At 39.7% G+C, this 16,603-nt stretch overlaps 1 long non-coding RNA gene across 2 annotated transcripts; it reads right to left on the reverse strand.

The window, feature by feature from the left end:
- Positions 1 to 1,182: 1,182 nt before the first annotated feature.
- LOC115770152 lies at positions 1,183 to 3,495 on the reverse strand. 2 transcript variants are annotated; one of them, XR_004018818.1, is made up of 5 exons: positions 2,641 to 3,495; positions 2,234 to 2,566; positions 1,904 to 2,039; positions 1,689 to 1,840; positions 1,183 to 1,625 (listed from the first exon to the last, which is right to left on the reverse strand). It is a non-coding gene; the product is annotated as an uncharacterized LOC115770152 (long non-coding RNA). The 2 variants fall into 2 exon arrangements; XR_004018817.1 differs by having other exon boundaries at positions 2,234 to 3,495.
- Between the last annotated feature and the right edge of the window lie 13,108 nt (positions 3,496 to 16,603).

A 16,603-nucleotide genomic window follows, 5' to 3' on the forward strand; every position in this document is an offset into this window, starting at 1 on the left:
TTGCTGGCCAGTCTCGGTCTGGCTCTGGCTCTCGTTCGGTTCCCAGCTGTCAGGCTGTGGAACGGCCTTTATTGATGGCACCACTAAGATCATTTTTGCGCCTATAGTATAACAATTACATTTTGTCAGCTTCAGCGGCAAAAACGGTAGCCACAGCCGCGGGTGCTTCAAACCAAGCGACCAGCCAGCCAACCACCCACCTTCAATTGAAAGCCAAACAATGGAGCCCCAACTGTTTCTGCCATACACACTTTGCATAGTTGGCAATCATATGTCTGACAAATCCCTTTTATGTGTTCATAAGTAAACTTTAAGTGCCCTAACTGAAATGGGCATGCGGGAATTTAAATGCAGTTTGTAATGACAACTTGTTGACAACTTTATAGAACTAAGTAATTTTATAGATTTTATAGATTAAAAGATACAAGGACTTTTAAAAAGTTAATATTTGGGCATGGATTGTCATGGATTGTATGGAGTGTGCACGATAATTGTGTACTTAAATTTGTAGAGTTATAGAAACAGTAGACGATGTGGCAAATTCCACCTGCAGTTGCGGAAAATTGGCGGAAAACGACTTTAAGGACATTTAAGATCGGCTTTAAACTCTTTTATAAAGATCTTTGTTCCAAATATCGTATAAATAATTAATATAAATTTGTCTAAAACTAACTTAAAAACTATTTAGAGGGTGACTATTAACAAGATCAAATACATTGAAGGCTATCCAACACTCTCTTAACCTTATCATATGATTTGATTGCTTTACAGGGCATATAATATTCGTTTATTTGATTCTCGCAATTTTTTCAATTTTGACATTTTTGTTAAGTCATCAGCGCAGACAACGGGACGTTTCTGGGACTGGTTGTTGTTGTTGTTGTTGTTACTGGTTGCTGGGTTGTTACCTGTGACTGATTAATTTGGCTATTATGGCATTTGGCTTTTTATGCGCACTGCCCCCAAGATTCAGCTTTACCTTAGCCCACCTGCCCACCCCGTTGTGTGGCAAACTCCGCCTTTGATCGTTGGCAGCGATCGATTCGTTTCGATCTTCTTCTGCTTGTAGCACGTCAAATATTTTTGTCGGCTACGACTCATAATAGCCCCAGTTAATTGCTAATAGCCAACGGTGCAGATTTCTATGTCAGGCACGTCAATGTGGTTGTTTTTTTTTTATTTTTTTATTTTGTTTAAGTATTTTTTGTCTTAGCTGCTTGTGTTGCTTATTAAAGTTGTTGTTAGTTGTTTTTGGTCTCGTAAATTTTGAATTTGTAATTTGCGTTCCACGCTCCGCCATGCAAATGTGCATGACGTTCGTTTCGGTTACAGTTTGATGATAACAAATTCATTGACCTAAAAGGGTTTCCATTGCGTACGCCTCATCTTATGGGTTTTTCGGGTTATTTTGGTTCCCAGTGATCAGATTTGAGCTCTGATCGCTTAATTGCCGCGCATCGAAATTTCTACGCGTGGCTGGGTGAAATTTTTACGATGATTTCTTTCGTATATTATCGGAAATATAAAAAAAAAAATAAAATCATTTTATTTAAATTTTGTTAACGGGGCGCGGCAACAACATTTCGCTTGCCCCACTCAAGATTTGGCAACGTCTATAATTAAATCTGGGCGAAATAAATAAAAACCATAAATAAAGAAACTATATATATATATATATATATACATACATATGCATGTGCGGATTGCAATCGGTAAATGAAAAATTTAAAATCACTTCATTTGTCAGTCGCTCGCCAGGTTGCAATTATCATAAAATTTTATGGCCTGCTCCACTTTATGCGCAGTTTCTGGCTGGCAAATGTCTGGGAACGCTTAAGCGCTGAAATTATGGCAAGCAAACAATAAAAACGCATAAAGCTCAAAATAATCCCGATTATAATACCCTATATCCATTGATAATCGCTACGGTGGGGTATTATGGTTGCGTGCAAATGAAACAGGCAGTTGGACAATCCGATAAAATGGCTTAATGTGGTGAGTCAATCGGTTCGTCTGCATAAACGAGTCGATCTCGAAGCCTAGAGAATTAAATTTTTAAATATATATATCATACATGGAATGAATTAAACCTTGGTTTACGATAGTTCTCTATCTTGGCATAACATCGACGAATATCGATTGTGGAACAATACTTTTAGATTATAAATTGGAGATAAAGAGAATTTGAATTGCCGACTCTCGTCAAATCAACAGTCTAATACCTTATACTTACCTCATCCCCCCGAAATTGTTGAACAAATTCAAATTTAAAAAGGTTAAGCAGTATTCCCTACAAATTTGTGCATTTGTGCAAGTAGCTCGGCGCTGGATACGTGGAATCTGCTAGTTGGGCACTTTTTTACTTTTATTGTTTCTTTTCTTCGCATTTTTTCTTGTGCCACAAACCGTAAATCACGACGGGGCACAAATATTTAGTATTAATATCGTAAATTGTCACAAGTTGGCCCCAATTTGCCCGCCGTGTTATAAATTTCGCAAGGCAGCGCATTGCACAGAGTAGCTAAGTGTGAATCGGAAGGGCGGCTGGGGGTAAGGGTATTCGGAACTGCTTGTGGGCGTCTTTGTGAATGCGTGCGCCATGCGAGCAAATTGAGTTCTAATGGTAATGGATATACATACATTTGCAACTCTCTCAATATTTCTTAAAGTTTGCGCATTTTCAATTAGACCTCTGAACTCTCGACTCGCCAGAGTCTGTCCGATCTCTCGCTGTCTCCCTCTCTCTCTCTCGTACTCTGTCTCTGTGTCTTGCTCTCTGCTACCATCCTAGCGTTCACTCTGAGTTCAAGTTGCAATCGGGCGGTTCGGCAACGTCGCGTTTATAGTGCGTCTGACAAGTTTTTCGTTTTTTTTTTTTTAAGAGGGTGTCTTGGGGCTTAAACTGCTTGTGTTTCGAATATTTTAATGAAGTCCATTGAAGATTGTGCGAACGAAATTGCATTTATAAGCTGAGCTTAGATTTTTCTTAAGTTTTTATGTTGCTGTCAGTTTTTTTTTTGTATATTTTTGTTGCCTTTGCTGTTGTTGGGCTGTAACCAGCGCGCGTTTATTACAATCTAATGAAGTCGAGCCTGCCACTTAACGGTGGTTAGAGCTGGAGCTGGAGTTGGAGGAGGTGGTGCTGCTTTTGTGGTTTTCTGTGCATTTGGCATTCGTTACGCAATTTTCAGCTGGAGCAAATGAAGCGTTTAATTTGACTGTGGCCTTTGGAAACTTTTAGTTTACACGCGTCGAATTATCAGTTAAATTTGTATTTGTTTCACTTTTCCTTGAGCATTATTGTTCATCAATCAATTGAGTAATATTCTATGTCATGGTTTGAATTACAGGCAAAGTATCTTGCATAATACACGATCTATAACATTTGATGAAGTTAAGGAAGTCCCTGTTGTTGGTTTTGTTGCGTGAACCTGAAAGATTGGAACTTCTGAATTGAATAGGTTTAAATAAATTAAGTATGAGCCAGCGTTACGCAATATGACAACTAAGGCTAAGCGATAAATAAATAAATGATATATATATAATGTTCTATACAATTTAGCTGAATTGACGTAGATAGTGATAAGCAATTTCTTCAGTAAATAGTAAAGAATTAATCCATGGTCTGTGGAAGAATTATATAAAATTGATTAGTCTATTTATCTGTCTATCTATCTTTTAAATTACTAACCGTTTGCCTGTATACACAAATATTGCATTAAAATATGATTTGATGACACATAAAAATATTCGATATAATTTATAAGCTTTGTCATGGATTTTGACGTACACCTGGACGATACTTGCTGCTTCCATAATGTCCAATGTGCATTCTGACTCCAGCTTGAAACGATTCCCAGGTTTAGCTGCAGCTCTCTCCCTCACCAAGAATTCAAGACATAATAAATAACCGCTGTCATTCATAATGTCAACAGTGCTGCCAACATTTTGCTGTTATCTGCGCGCAATTCTAACAACAACATTGTGTTCTAGCTGGCTAGCTGAACTGGGCTTAGACTGGGCTTTGGCTTTGCCTTCAACTTTGGCAACGGCTTTGGCTTTGGCATTGGCTTTAGCTAACATGGGAACGAGCAGAAGCAGCAGCTACAGACAAAGTGGCTGAGGATGAGGCTGGGACTGCGGCTGGGGCTGGGGCTGGTCATGTGTGTGAGACCTCCACATTGGCCATTCTTTTCGCCACATTTTACTTTGGCTGCTGCGTCTGCGCTTTGACATCTTACAGATCAATTCATGATAATCGTTGGGACCACCATGGCCACTGCAGCAGCAGCAGAAACCCACTTTGGGTGGAACGTTCGACGTTCGCATGCTGCAGACCTTTTTACCGGAATTTAACTGTTTTCATTGGAATTGAATTTCCAGGCTGAGAGCCAAGCACCAGCAGCAAGCAGAAAGCAGCAGGCAGCAGGCAGCGTCTCACATGTAATCGATATTTTTCGAGCCAGAAGACCAAAGTCTAAGACGACATGAACAAACGACAATGGCAATTGGTCAGCGCGACGGGCTGTGGGGGGTATTTGGCAAACTGGCATAAAGGGTCAGCGCATGTTGTGGCCGCTAAGCAACATGCCACCGTTTTGTGCAGCCCCGGAAAATTGTGGCAAATGAATTGATCCAAGTTTATTATTAGAGTGTGTGTGTGTGTGTGTTGGTGTGTGTTTGTGTGTGCTTGTGTGTGTGTGTTGGGCTACTGGTCTTGCCGATTATCATCGGCCATATCGATAACAGCGGCAAATTGTGTACTCTTAAAAATATGCATAAAATTACAGAATTAATTACAAGCAAGATCGCTGCTAAGAGAGTTGCCCAGACACAAAGTCGTTACACGGCTGCAATGTGAAATTTATGTTGGCTGCGAATGTAAATCATTTCGCTATGCCACGCTTACAACTGCTCTCTACCACAAGCAAGCACTTCAGCCAGACTCAACTCAACTCTACAAAACTCAACTCAGCTCAACTCAACGGCTCATCGAGCATTGCGCCCTCTAACCCTACATAAATTCAGCAGCAAACCGTACCGAACCGAGCCTAGTTCAGTCACTGCATCTAGGGATCTGTGGAGGCAACTGGCAACGGGCAACAGGCAACTGGCAGCAGGCATCTGGTAGGCTGGCTGGCAAAGACAGACAAGTGGCATTCGGCATTCCATTGCCATGGCACTCGAGAGAGCGGCGGCAGCAGCCCAAAAGTAAATAACAAAAGCTTAGAAGAACGTCAGGGCAGGCATCGAGTGTGAATTGATTTTTTTGTTGCCCTACAATCAGAGCAGGTACATCAACTTAGCTAAAACACTTGACAACTAAATACAAGTTTAAAAGCGAGAGTTAGGAGTCTAATTACGCTCATTAACTTAAACAATAAAGCAGATCACATACCCTCTTGATATTAATATTTTATGAATCAAAGAAATTCAAATTTATGTGTGTAGCTAACAATTGGTATTTTAAGGGATTGACTTGGAAAGTTTTGTATGCTTTTTGTGAGAAGCTCTATGCCTAAATTCCCTTTTGGGAAATACAAAATATACTATTCCATTTAGGCTTGACAGTTTTCGGCAGTTGCTTCCAAATCATTGCTCGATTTTATACGATATATCGGAAAGTAAATGGTTCAGGTATATGATCGACTGGTCTTTCAGGTAAAGGCTCGTTTCATAAATAATTTTAAATATAAAAAAGTATTTGTAAATATAAAATATGAATTCTAATCTTAAACAATCTCAGACTAAACAAGAAAAACAGATGCTCTAGTCCTCAAATCTTTCAAGTTTTCTTACCTTGATTCAGTTAGTGTATTTAAGGTTTTGGTTATATTTCGTTGCGCCTTTTGCTGCTTTGCTTTTGCCTGTGAGTGGAAGGCTGGCAGTCAGCGCAGCAGCTTAACAAACACCAAGTGCACCTGAGGGCCTCCACTGGGAACTCAGAGGCGAACTTATAGAGTTTACTGCTACAACTACTGGGCTGACTGTCTGACTGGTTGGCTGGTTGGCTGCTCAGGAAGCAAACTTCACGTTCACCACGCTACTCATCTGCATATGTTTCGGCAATTTTGCGCGGCCTGAAAATGATTTGCTGATCGCTCTTTGAACACTCCATCAATTCGTGATTTTTACGAGCGCAATGTCGTCGGCGTTTGGGCTTTCTCTGTCTCGCTCTGTCGCTCCCATGCTGAAATGGAGGCAACATTCGCTTGCCACTCGAGCGCATGCGCAACGAAAGCATCATTTAACGCGCATTTACCATTTGGTGGAAGTGCAGGGTCGAGGACAGAGACAGAGATAGGGACAGGGACAGGGTAAGGGTAAGGGTCTGGGAATGGTACTGTGACTGGGTCTGGGTCTGGGGAGCCATTGCCAGGGCCTGTGCGTCTTTTGTTTTTGGTTTTGCTCTCAAAACTCGAGGCTGGAAACTCTTTTTGCCATCATCCTGTCGGCTTCAGCTACTGAAGTAGCTGCTGTGCTTGGTTGCTGTGGCAACAGCCACAGGCCAACGACTGTCAGTCATTTGTCCCAGACGCGTCGTCGAGTCTGGCGAAGCTCATGAGACAGACCGCACATCCAATGGAACTCTTGTCTGCCTATCTTTATGTAAATTAGTTCAAGTTCGCGAGCAACTCAGACGTGACCTTTGCTTCCCCTTGTCCGCGTGCAGCCCCTTCCCGTTGCCCATAAAGTAATAATTTTGAGGCAATTGCAACTCGCATAGTTGTTGGGTCAGTATAAAATGAAGCTGTGGATTTAGGTCTAATAATTTGTATATTGTTTCCTTGGTACAATATAAATCACTCCATGCCTATTCACATTTGTGATGTTTCTTCTAGTAAGGGGCAACTTTACCAATTTCTTATGACTTTACCTTAGTAAAATGCAAATCAAAAAAACAAAAGGGATGAGTCCCAACTTATGATTCATTTAATTCTGTGCTTAATGTCCATTTAAGTTTATGCTCACGTGTTATGCTCAGCTTTATATATAACACTTGCTATCTGTGCGATATGTTTACCACAGAGTCCATTAATTTTCGATCTGGGCATATTAAATGTGGCAAACGATTTTTTAGAGCTCGCATTTAAATTTCGCTCTTCAAGCGAATCAACATAAACGTCTATTAAGTGCTTTCTTAATGGCAATATGTAGATACCCTCACTTAGTGTATATTAAAACTCTGTTCGTGCCTATGTCAGTCTCTAGTCTGTCTATGTATCTAGTCCCTTGCCCTGATGATTTCTTCTGTTTCGTTAAACTTTTATCGAAATCTCAAATATATAAGTTCTACATGCATTAGAAGCTAGGTTGCAAAAATGTAATCTTATTTACCATAAATTTGCATGAAATTTTTGTGTAGATTCGACTACTTTGTATACTTTTTTTTATTATTTAGTTCATTTTCCTTCAATCCTTTGATTTTAAGGTATTTTGAGTAAAAATTGAGTAAAGCAACAAATCAGGAGTCAAGTCTGGAAGGGTATTTAATGCTCGGTGCTGCATAGCAGCTGTTTCGCTTGCAGTTTTGTTGGCTAGAATAAAAATTGTGACCTGCAATAAAATATAAGTAGGTGCGCTTAAGATATAATATAATGTATTTGGATGCTTGTCTGGCATTACGAGCATAAAGGCCTAAAGTTTTTAAATGCGACCATCGAAGTTGTTGAGTGCGATTTATGAATGCATTAGCGTCCAGTCGATTGACTTTACAAACAATTAGCTGTATAGCTTTTTTTTTGCTTATCTTTTATGACTGGCAAATTTTGGTGCATATGCTGCATGGAGAAATGGCAATTAGACGAAACATTTAATTACCGGTCGTCGGGCTTAGATTAGGAGGAGAGTATGTGGACTCATTGTGTCCGTGGACGACCCACGCAAGCAGCTGTGGGCGGCAGCATTTTTTTCTGTTGTGTCTGCCTGCCACAGTCACAGTCAGCCACAGAGTGAACCTCAGGCTCAACCTGTGCCACAATCTGTGGCTGGTGCCGGGCCTGGCCTCATCCTCTGTGGTTGCTGTTGTTGCTGTTGTTGGCAATGGCTTATTGGTGTTGGCGTTGTTGGCCAACTCGCAATGATTTAAAGTGTTGCTTTGCATTACATTTATTGCCAATTGAAATTTGAAGTGCGTGAGAAAGTTGAAATGGGCTCCAAGTCCCGCCGAATGCCGTCTGTGGCCAGAGGCCGTAGCATGGCCCCCTTTACGCCATGCACCATGGCCCGTTGCCCGGTTGCCTGGTTGCCCGGTTGCCCGGTTTGCCTGGTTCGCCTCTTAGCCAGTTTGCCAGTTTGGCCTTTGTGCTGCGGGTTAATATGAGCTAAAATTGGCTTTGCTTAGTTTTGTGGTCGCTCGTTTGTGCGCTGTGATTTGATAACATTTTTCAGTCGGAATGGAAAGTTTCTTCTTCTATCTGTGGACTCTCTTCGGCTCGGCTCTGGGTCAGTTTTGGGTGCGGCGCGGAGCCTGCAGTCGCAATTCTATCTGTATACATATTTTTAGAAAATATCAATTGATCGAAATTGAAACATAAAAGCTTTTGAACATATTTTATTAGATTGATTAATTATCTAACTTTAAGTTAAATTTCATTGATCGGAAAAATATAATTCCTTCCAATATTTTGTCAAAACTTGGTTACAAATATTTGTACTCCAATTCAGCTCTTCTGAGATTTTACTTCCAATATGCATCTGCATCGGTAGACTCCACCTACCACAGCAGTTGTCGCCAATTAAATGCTACGAACGTTCCTATCGCCTATCGATTGATTTGTTTGTATGTTTCGCGTATGATCAGCTACATAAATTAAAGCAATCGTGCGGCTTTTTGGGCGGTAACATCGACAGCAGCAACAACGGCAACAACAATAACGAGAACAACATGTTTGAGTCGCCATGGCCACAAAACACATCTCAAAACTTAAGGTCTGCGTCTTTGTTGCTTATAATTCCATCATTAGGCAAAAGCTGAGTTGGTAATGCATGCGAATCAATCGCAGAGTTTGCCAATTGCAAGTTGCCAGTTGCCACTTGCCTGTTGGCATTTAATAGCCTTAGTAAATCTTGAATTGCGCTACTCCAACAGGTGACAGCGTTGTTTGCATACAGTGAAACATGCCTAATGCTGACCAACGAATAACATTAAAGATTGAATGCAGTAGATTTGTTTCGAGTTTTTTAATAAGGATCTGATTAGCCATAGTAGCCTGTGTTATTCTAACTGGCTAATTAGATAGTTCGTTAATATTTTTCAAGTATTAAAAAATATTGCTAGATTGTATTTTGCATAATTTTTTAAAGGTTTCAATGAATTTTTACAATGTTTAGGTTGGTAGTTTAAACGACCATTTTATCGTATTTTTGTATATTCTAGCAAAAAATATAATTAAAGCACAAATTTAGCGAATTATTATGTTACAATTGTTTTGCAATCCATTTTGACTTTCAGAATAATTTGTTTTCGAAAATAAAAGGATGCGCATCAGAATTGAATGTTGAATGATGAATGATTTGATCTCGAATCTTTCAATCTATTTTTGCTAAGAACTGAAACAGTTTCCATAAAAAAGCCACCGACCCGAAAATTGTAAGGGAGACCTATCACCAAAACAAAAACAACTTGGTCTCCAAATAATGGATTTATCTAAGTATATTTGGGAGATGCCAATTTAAATCTAATCAAAATCAAGAGAGATCAAGTTTACTCCGCAATTTCTATGTAAACATATGTATGACATGCAAGACTTGTATTTGAAATGAAATGTTTCATTAAAATGTTAAAAATTGTATGGAAAGCTCAAAAACCAGGTTCACGTTCCGAACCTAAAGGCAAGGAGTTGGTTCGACCCTTTACTTTGTTAGGTTGTTTTAATTCTTCTGCCATAGTGTTCGAAAGCACCCGAAGAGTATTTAGAGTAGTGTTAAGAAACGATTGACTTAAATTTGAAATGATTTTGAAGATTGTTTCATTTCTTTCGCAAAGATTTCATGATTTATCGGAGCAGCAAGGTTTCAGCTACAGATAAGCTACAGGTGAGCTTGTCTAGTTTCTACTATACCACATGTATCTGATATCTGCGTTTTCTAATATGCACGCCCCGAACGGCAACTTGTTATGCACAGGCATAAATATGAAACGATCTCTCTATGGTTGTCCGTCTGATCGTCCGCCCGTCTATCTGAGTGGACTGATCGTGTCCTCTACTCAACTGGCTCAACTGAGTTGTCGCTGTTGGCCGTTGTTGATTGACCAATAAACTTGCAGCTTGATATCAGGTAACGCTGTTAGTTATAGTTTGTTATTGGCTGGCTGCTTGGCTGCTCGTATCTGGGGCCCCTTAAGAATTCGCAAACTCAAACTGAAACTCCTCGCCCCAAAAACAAAAAAAAAGTGAAACCCGCTTATGGGTTGTTGTCGACAAGTTGCTGTTTTTGTTGTCGTTGTTGTCGCTGTCGAGTTGCCGTTGCCGTTGCCTTTGTTGTTGTCTCTGTTGTGCTTGTGCTGTGCTCTTTACTCAAACGGGGCCGCATCATAATTTCCATTTTGCGGTCAGGTTTCGTCCAATCAGCGCTTTGCACATTAGCTAAAAAAAAAAGAAGCAAAAAAAAAACGAAACAAAAAAAAAATCAACACATGTTGATTGCATTTTATTTTTGCTGCTTTTGTTGTTGCCGTCTGACAGCTGCAGCAGTTGTTGTTGTTGTTGTTGTTGTTAGTACTCTACTGCTTTAGTATATGTAGTTGTTGCTGTTGTTGGCCATTAGCGCAACGGTGTGAAATTCGATATTAGTGCAATTCATTTTAAACAACTAATTTTTAGTCAGTCGCTTCGCCATTTCGACTAACTAAGTTGTTGTTGTTGTTGCTAGTTGCTTTTCGTTTGGTTTTTTTTTTGTTTCGCATTTATACATTTTTGCTTCATTAGTTTGAAAAATGTTTACGATAGAAATTGTCTTTCTATTGCAATTAGCACATTTTTCGTGAGATTGAAGGCTGTCAGCCGACGGTCGTCAGTCGTCAGTCTTCAGTCAGTCGGACGAAAATCTAAAAATCAGCAAATCGCATTTGCCTCTTCTTCGCATATGGAAAATTAATTTTACTCAGCGCGTTACGCCCCGTTCATCATAGAGATAGGAGAGAGAGAGAGAGAGAGAGAGAGAGAGAGAGAGAGAGAGAGAGAGAGAGAGAGAGAGCACGGCAGAGACATGGAGACCGACCTGTTCTCAACTGATTTCTGTTTTTTACGACTTGCGCGTTTTTAATTACAACTACCGTGCCAGGGCGCTTTGCTATGGGGGTGTAACGGAGAGTGGGCTGGGGCGGGGAATTGGGAATTGCTTGCACTGGGATTGCATACTGCGCACAACCAGGCGCTGAAATTTTCTGTCTGTTAATTTCAAAGTCTCGGTCAAATGTCTTAAATTGCTGCCAAGCCGTAACGTCAGGTTAGTTGGCAAATGTTTACTACCCGACTACGTTCTGCCTTTCAACCTAAAAGCTAAGAAATACAAATTACCAAAGGATAAATTGTCAATAAGGCAACAATAAGCCATTTAACTTGATAACAATCATATTTTGAACGTATCTTCTTTCAAACTAAGAAAGTTTTGCTTTGCAATGTAGAGCCTTTTTTGTGTTAACATAACTTCATATGTCAAACTGGGTTCAGGCCATATGAAAATGTAAATTGATTGTTCCCAGTCTAGTAAAATAAAATATGTGAAAAGCTTAAATGACAGTTAGCAAACGCCCAACAGCAGTGAGCTGACCTTTTCAGGCTGTATTGAGATGTTTAGTCAAATATTTATCTTAATTTACGCTTACTAAAGTTTGCCAAGGAGTTGTGTTCCGTACTTAATGATATTTTATTAAACGTAAGGAATCAGGAGCGTTAAAATTTGTTGTTATACCTAAAATTGAATTTTGAATGTTGAAAGGTGCAAGGGGGCAAAAACAAGGCATATGAGTATATTGCATATATACATAAGGCTGTCGGGTGTGTCACATCAAATTTGGGACTCTGTCAGATCTATTAAAAGACACATATTCATTAAACTGATTAGATCATACAGTCATACTCGGAATAATTCACATAGTATATATATTATTATTAATTGTATTTCGTTTTTACGATTAGTAAATCTTATTATATGGGGATTTGACCCGGATCTATCTTGTTCAATTTCTTTTACTGCATGTGTGTATATATACTTCTATGTACTTGATTTAATTCATATTTGAATACATGACTTGCTTGAGGTATTTTACATTTCTTTAAATGTTATCCTTATTAGCAATTGAATACAGATAAAAGTCACAGTTTCCCACAGTTATGCCTAAATGGTTGAACACTTTTTTAGTTCACTTAATTATGCCTCCGCCTCCACCTACTCCGACTGCTATGCGCAGTTTCGAGCTCTATAAGCTCATTTAAAATGCGTTCAGCCCCAAAGTTCACACATCGTAAACAAGGCCTAAAACACTTTGTTGTAGCCTGGTGCCGGAGAGGTAATGTTCAAACATAAATTTCCACAAATCAAATCGAGCGCATTTTCCAACACTAATTAGCAACGCCCACGTGAGCTGCGAGGCGATAGATTGGCTGCGTTTCGACTCTTACAGCTAGTTAAAATGGAAAGCGTTCGAGAAAAAAAAATTCAACAAATTTTACAAACGACTCGAAACCTCAGACGACGATTAAAGTCAAAAAGTTGAGAAAATGGGCGTTGTTCGGCCATAAACAAAATATGAGTTGGAGAAAAAAAATGAAAACCCCCTCCCCAAGAAACGTTATGAGAGATGTGTTACAAATTAGAGAACCAAAAAATATTCGAGAGGAAAAAAAATCAAACGAAAATTTGTATGTTCAATGTCTAGTTGGGAATCGATTCGTCACGTTTAAAGGGCTTTGGCTCAATGTCGACAGAAGATCCACTTGGGGTTAGTGGTCGTTGGTGAGGGGGCCTTGGGGGTCGGGGCTCAGCGTGTAATTTGCATACATTAAACTACTGTGGAAGACGTTGCCAGTTCGTTTCTAAACTTAATCTAAATTTAATTATTGTGACCAACAAATGGATATCCAAAAGAAACGAAACGAAACGAAAACGGCAGCGACATAGAAATCTGAATTTTTATGACTTTTTTGTTGTTGTTGTAGTTGTTGTATATATATATATTTTTTAAGTTAATAAATTAATAATCAACAACATAAAAAGCGCTTTTCATATTTCGTTTTTGTAAACGGCGCGCTTTGAACTCATGCTTATATGCATTATGTACATATATTTTCATAATTTATAAACGATTTTACGAGTGGCCCAGCCAAAATTCGGGGTCTTATTTCAAGCTTTTGAATGATTACTGAAGCCCTCAAAGCGTTTTTACAGTGGGAAAATGTGTGTAAGCGTGGAGTTGGATGAAGGGGAGGGTGAGGGGGCAAGGGCAGAAAGGGTATACTGCTGGTGTTATAGTTTTTATAGGCGTTTGATAAATTTCTTTACGTTTTCTACAACAATTAGTTGCAATCAATAGCTATATTGTTTATATGTTGCCCAAAGGCAACTATTTTATTTTTCTATTTTTCTGTAAACGACTTATAGAAATATCAGAAAGCTGCCCGTTAATCTAAAAACCATCGAAATTGGTCATATATCTATGCAATCTGCTGTATATAATCGCTTTCGTTGTGCTCAAATTATGAAAGATGAGCGTTGATTAATACTAAGACACTTTGGAGTAGGTCATCTATTTATGGTTACGGTATAGATATTGAATTGGTACAGTTTCTTGAATTTTTGTTGAGATTGGAGAAATTTGAAGGCTTTTAGTGCAAAAGGTTAATAAGTGCTTAACTACAAAACACAACCTAAAACGTCAACTTTGACATCTTGTTTCTAACCTAAAAACAACTGCATAGCTTGTATCAAGTAATTCACATCGTACTTAACCTTAAGCCGGAACGTGCACACCAGCTGCCCAGCTGCCCTAGCCCTGAGTAGTTGCTTTCAATTGCCGGCAATAACTCAATAAAAAGAAAAAATCAAAGATTTACGTATTGTAAATTTTTACATGCACTTCTTGGAGCAACTTCGACACACATCAAATTATGCATGCAATGCGACGCGACCCGATCCGATGCAATCCGATCGGATCGGCAACTTCGACCCGACCTGACCAACTCACTTGACTGACTGTATAATCGTCCGAGACGAGACGCAGATCAATCATAGGCCAGCCAGTCTGCTAGCCTTTGGCTAATTTAATATGGCTAAAGATCAAGCCGTCACACACCAAAATGTTCCCGCGAACTTTGCGACTTGCACTTGCTGCTCGTTTGGAACGAAGTCATCCTCAATGGCAACATCATTGGCATCCTCGTTGCCTCGCGGCTAGCATAAACAGCCAATAGCGCCGAGAGAAGCTTAATGTATGCTCTTACAGAAGAGTATTTGAACTATTATATAAAATATGTAACGCATTTCTAGACCCAGCTTAGATTATGATATTTTATTCAAAGTAAGTCAATCCAATGATTAGTTTTTGAATTAACAGAAAATTGTTTGGTTTCTATGCAAAATAATAATGATAATAAGTAGATTTCGTTTATCTATCATTTAGCTGCAAGGGTATCAAATTGTCGTTTTTGACAATAAATTGTTCTTTCTGGTTTTGTGTGCTATGCTCTGGCAATTGATTTCAAGCCATTGGCAACGTTGCAATGAGCTTAGGCCGTGCGAATAGGTTTTCGATCATCATTATCATCATTGCGATGATCACCATGATGATCATCGTGGGTCATTGCTACAAATTTTGAACGTTTGGGTCATCGTCATCTTTGGAAGTCACACGGCCTTCTCTCTTTCTCTCTCTCTCTCTCTCTCTCTCTCTCTCTCTCTCTCTCTCTCTCTCTCCCTCTCTCTTTCTGATCTTGTAATCAGGCGCAACGAATTTGTATATGGGCATGCATGACGTGTGGCCTGATGAGCCGTGGAGCGTGTGCAGCATTCGTGCCCTGGCCTGTGTTGGCCTGGCCTAGCCCCGACTCCGAGTCGCGACTCCAACTGTGACTCCAACAAAAGTTTGATCAACACATCACCGTCGTCATCATCATCATCATCACATGGGATCACATCGGCACGTCGATGAAATGTTAAAGTTCCAGCAAACAAAATCACGATTGACATGATGCATTTGTTGCTATTGTTGTTTTTATTGTTGTTGTTGTTGCTGTTGTTATTGATGCATTCGCATGTGTTGCGCTTTATGTAGGTGCAGAAAATATAATTTCATAATTTTCAATTTCCATGCGCAATCAGCAGGTCAACAAAATTAGCGTGGCCAAAAAATATAAAAGAAAACAAAACAACAACAACAACAACGATTACCCACCTACAGATGCTGTGTGATCTTCTGCAATGATCATAGTTCATAGCGTGTTCAGCATTTGCATTTTGCACACATCGTTGAGATTTCGCTTTGATTATCGATTGCATTGCCAGTAAAGTGAGAGGCAAGAGGGCAAATGTCGAAAAGTGCGGAAGTGGGCATGTGAATGCCCTTGTATAACATTCGATACACCGTACAACTCTTGTTGTTAGCATATAGAATTGAATAAACTAGCGATGATATATCAATTATAAGCATTCGATAGTAAATCGAAGCACATCTGTAGAAACAAGTATCTATTAAAATAGCCCGAGTTAATGAGTGAGGAAGCCAGAAAGTTAAAGTCATTTTAAATGACAATCATATAGAAAGGATTCGTTAGGGAGCAAAAGAGAAAGACACAGAGAGAGCAAGTAATGGCAAGGCTTGGGAGGGAGAATTACAATGGCGTGGAAAGGCGGACGAGTGCTGGGGACGGTGATAGAAAAAAGATCAGAAAGTCGTGTAAAGGTCAATGGCATATCATATCAGGGTCAGTTCTCACTTACCTGTGTCAATTCCCTTGCACAGTCTATACAAATATCTCAACATTTAATTTATCCTCCACTTGCTCACTTAAGCTGCATAGTTCGTTTGCATGTTCATTAGCCAGAGACCGACCCCATTTTCCAAACACATCCTTCTTGCACGGCATGCCCATATAATTACACGCACAATGATTGTTCTATGGGGCGAATGGAAAAGCTCTTTAAGAGGTCGCAACCTGGCAGCAGCGACTCCTGTGCCGGACAAAACTCATGAAATTCGATGCTTTAGGTAACACAAGCATCGCCTTGAATTCCTTTTTAGCTGCGGGCCACAGACAACAACTGTTGTTGTGCTTCTTGTTGTTTTTGTTGTCGCATGTAATTGGCTGTACATTTCGACACCCCGGCGACAACACGGCCGAACAGAAGAAGAACAACACAACACAACAGCTCGTATGCAGTAATGAGCTTACATTACGTACATCGGAAAACAACTCGCATAGGTCTAGAAAATATGAAGGGGCGCTCCCCTAATACTCAATAGAAAGCTGTGGACAACAAATTTTCAATTGAAAATGTCGCTTTCCACGCACATTTCTGGTGCGGCTGTGTTTAATGCGTCTTATTACCTATAAGACAAATCCTAATTATACAATAAATTCCATTTTGCATGCGCGTGTTGCGT

The sequence above is a fragment of the Drosophila novamexicana genome, unplaced genomic scaffold (genome assembly GCF_003285875.2).
Source record: "Drosophila novamexicana strain 15010-1031.04,08,12 unplaced genomic scaffold, DnovRS2.1 tig00004555-arrow-pilon, whole genome shotgun sequence".
Lineage (NCBI taxonomy): Eukaryota > Metazoa > Arthropoda > Insecta > Diptera > Drosophilidae > Drosophila > Drosophila novamexicana.